Source organism: Solanum pennellii, chromosome 5, assembly GCF_001406875.1.
Source record: "Solanum pennellii chromosome 5, SPENNV200".
In the NCBI taxonomy this organism is placed as follows: Eukaryota; Viridiplantae; Streptophyta; class Magnoliopsida; order Solanales; family Solanaceae; genus Solanum; species Solanum pennellii.
In genome coordinates this window covers 24,576,590-24,580,502 of record NC_028641.1, presented here as the reverse complement: position 1 = coordinate 24,580,502, position 3,913 = coordinate 24,576,590, and the positions used below count along the sequence as shown (strand labels likewise).

The 3,913-nt window shown below is 34.2% G+C and overlaps 1 long non-coding RNA gene across 1 annotated transcript; it reads left to right on the top strand.

Annotated features, from left to right (window-relative positions):
• Positions 1–816: 816 nt before the first annotated feature.
• Positions 817–3,451, top strand: LOC107018657. The gene is made up of 2 exons (XR_001456649.2): positions 817–1,639; positions 3,068–3,451. It is a non-coding gene; the product is annotated as an uncharacterized LOC107018657 (long non-coding RNA).
• Positions 3,452–3,913: the final 462 nt, after the last annotated feature.

Here is a 3,913-nt window from a genome sequence, read left to right as displayed (position 1 = left end):
CCTTGAATAAAAGTAGTATCATGAAGTCCTTGAGTTGAGTTGATCCTGCTCATAATTGCTCATGAACCCTCTGAGTTGAGCATTCCTTAAATGTGTATTTTCATTGTATTTTTTGTGTTCTGAGGTGTTGAGTTCAGAGTATGGAGTTCTATTTATGGTTATTGAAAATTTTGAATTGAGCCATTCACATTCATAATTAGGCATGAACCTTATGTTGACAAGTCTTTTTACAATTTTTCCTAAACTTGTTTTAAGACCTGAGCACTTGAGTTGAGAGAGAATAGAGTTTGTTGGCACCCAATTTTAACGCTCTTCGATAATTATTAATCAATGAGCCTCTCAATTCTAATTGATTCGAGATAATTAGATTTATAAAGTTTAAAGAATTTATATAAAATAAAATGATTTCCAAGTTATTCTAAGTTATCATGGTTACATTTATAACTTTATAGATAGCGTATGTTTTGCGTAATTATGTGTATAATAATATATTTTTATGATTACTCAAAAATCATCGCAAAAATATTTTACTTTGTTTAAATATTTTACTAATTAATTTAGTTATATATGAGTTTATATTTTTAATTAGTTATTTCATTATTAAGTAGATTATTTGGATTCATAAAATTAAGAAGCTCATTAATTATTATTATTAGCCAATATTACGGTCCATTTAGATAAACCATTTTTTGGGGCCTTCTTCCATATTCTATAGCAAACTCAAGTTAATTCACAATTCCAAAACCCAATCCCCCAGCCCAACCTTTTTTCTCCTTTACCCAAACAACCCCATTTTTCTGTTAGCCCAACATTCCCTTTAATTCTCCATCAGACCCGACCGCATCCGTATCTTCTTCCAAAGAAAACAGAAGCGGCGATAGCGTCAAACGCAATAGCAGGGTGCGCATGAATAGAAAGCATCCCCTTACGCGTTTTTTTATGCGGCGCTAGTAGAGAATCAACCTAGAACTCCAGCGCGTCACCTTTTTCCCTCTCCGCTGTACAAACAGTTCGTCGCCAGCGAAAAGATGCGTCCTTCGCAGGCCAAGTGGAGCGATCTCCGCGATTGCTCTTCCTTGGCCCAAGATCGAGCGGCTCTCATTGATGAACTGTTGAGGAATTGTACAGTGCTGTACGAATTCAAGTTGTCTCCAGCTTTTCTTTTTCTTTGGCGAGAAATTTCAATTTTTGGGGGATAGAAGGCAAATCCCGTCTTTGCCCTTTTCTCGCCCATTTCGAAAACCCTAGCTCCCTTCTATATATAATTGCTTTGGTTCTTTGTTGAGTGGGGTACTTTTCTTTGGTTTCAAAAATTTTCTTTGGTAAAAAGATTTTACAGAAACAAATACAGCGGATGTTCGATAAAAAAAGAGTGTTTTTTTTACAGAAAGTTCTTTGAGCAAGGAAGTTCCTGAATTTTGAAAAAATTTTGGTTTAGGGATAAATAGCTCAAAAATCGGGAGAAGACACTAACCTTTAGTTATAAAAATTCCACATAAATACTTAGGCAAATATAACGGGAGTTTAGGCGTATTTTAGGTCTTTGTTCGTTTTCCTCGATCATTGAAATTTCTTGGAACCGTCGAAATTAGATGCCCCTCTTTGCTCGTGCCGTCCCAAGTTCACTGCACTGTAAGAGGTAAACGTCCTTCCTTTGTTAGTTTCATCTTCTTTCCCCCTCTTCTCTGTGTTTACTGTGATCTGTTCTAATGACATGTGGGAATCGTTGTTCTGTTGTCTATCCACTAATTATTCGTCAGACTGATGTCGTTACATAAGGCGTATGTTCCATGAGTTAGTCGTAGTTTAATATCAAAGCTCTGCTGGTTTCTTGTCAGTGTTGTTGTCATCCGGTCATCGTATTCTTGATACCCTTTTTGTGGTTTTTTTGGAAGGCTGGTATTCAGTCGCTATATCTTCTTGGTAGTATTGTAACAATGTTCTGTCCCCCCCCTTTTGCTGTAAATGCCGTCCATCGTGTTAGTCTTTTCTTATGTGTATATTACAATTTAAATCTTAAATGTGTGTAGTTTTCTTTTCCTTAAGCGATCTTGTTGGGCTGCATCCGCATTGTTTTTTTTTATTCGTAGTATTTTGCTTCAAACAGTTGGCTGGATCATTATGTTGATCGAGTGCCACAGTCCCTGTTCATGTTGTTGTTGTCCTGAGCTACAAATGTGCATTTGCTGTAAATTTTAAAAGATAGAGCTCATATTTTTAATTTGTTTAGCGTTTGCATCCAAATTATAGTTGTGTTTGATACTCTTTTTCCTACTCCTTCCTTGAACGCTTTCGCTCATTATTCATCTCTGCACACACTTTACTCTACTTTGTGTATTTATTCGCATTTCTAGAATTTAGGGTTGTGATTTCTTCCATGGTTTACGCTTATTCATCACTCCTTCTTATAATTAGAAGTTCTCCATGTTCAGTCTAAATGAGTATACTTAGTAATACACATTTTGCTTGCTTTTCGAGGGTTAGATGCCTCTCTAAAAAAAAAGTGCAGAATTTTAGCTGCAACGCTATTTGTCTAGTTGTGGCTCCTGCTTCCTGGGCATATTGCTAATCGTTTAAGTGTAATATACGACCTATTTGATAGCTTCATTCCCTCACTTTGAATTCATAAAATACGGGCAAAGTTTTAGACTACGCTTTAGTATAGTTTTTTTTACTATCCTTAAGCACGCTAAACCAATCTGTATCTTTTTTCATTGTTTAAAGTTCGCTGTCGGTAAGGTTGAAAGGTTTATTTGTGAGTAAAGTATGTTTTTAATCTTGCAAAATATTTGCAGCATTTTTGAAGGAATGCCCTTTTTATATCATCTCTTCTTACTGTAGCCCATAGCTAACAAATCGATTAGTTTTAGATTGATTCTTTAATATCGTGTTATGGGTTTGTCATGTCGATTTTTCTAGTCTTAATTGTTATTTTATTTTGTCCTTTCATAAAGGTGTGTCAATGCATCTATTTGTTTACTTCCTTTCATCATTATTATTACTATTATTATTGTCATTATTTTGCTAATGTGGCTTTTATTTGCCTTTGTATGTGCATTTGCCCAAGTTTGTCGAGAACTGTTTCTTCCCCGCATTTCGAAAAAATCGTAAAGGCTTGATTTCATCTTTTTGAGTCTCCCCTGAAAACCGATGAATAGGTCTCCAACGTTGGAAAATTGCAAGGCAGAAAGTCAAAGAGTGGATGAAGTTTACCAAGGGGCCAAATCTATTTTACTAAATTGTATTTGTCATTTTTGGGCCTAAGCCCTTGTTGTATTCCTTTTCTGTACTTTCTTTTCGTAATTAGTTTATGACAGGTGGAAATGGGTCAAAAACTCAAAAGAAATTGTCTAAATACCGTTCCAGGCGGACACAACCCGGGTTTGGGCCCAAACTCTCTCTCTCTCTCTCTCCCTTATTTTTATTACTTATCTGCTTTTATTTGTCGCTAGTTTAAAGTTAGAAAACTTCAAATCTCCATAGAACGCCGTAATGTTTTAGAGATTTAAAATTGAATCAAGTTTAAATAGTTTTAAAATAATAAATTTTTAAAGTTAGATGTTTCACTTAGATAAAAAGTTAAGTATTCATTTCCAAACAACTCTAAATAACTTTTACCCCAAAATAATTCAAGTTAAGTTTTAGCCAATCAAAATCAATTGTCGGATAATTGCAAGTTAGCAAATATTTTAGGTGCCGTAAAAACCTTCCTTAAATATAAATAGGAATTCCCGAACCTCTTTAAAAAGTTTTCAATCGATTTTTCTGTTTAAGTCTGTTGAAAACATATATTTCTTAATTTTTCTTAAAAAATTAAGTGACAACTCTAAAAAAGTCGAAAAACCTTAAATAAAAAATATTTTTCCTAAAATGTATAAAACAGAGTTAAGTTCATTTTCTTGAAAAATTATAT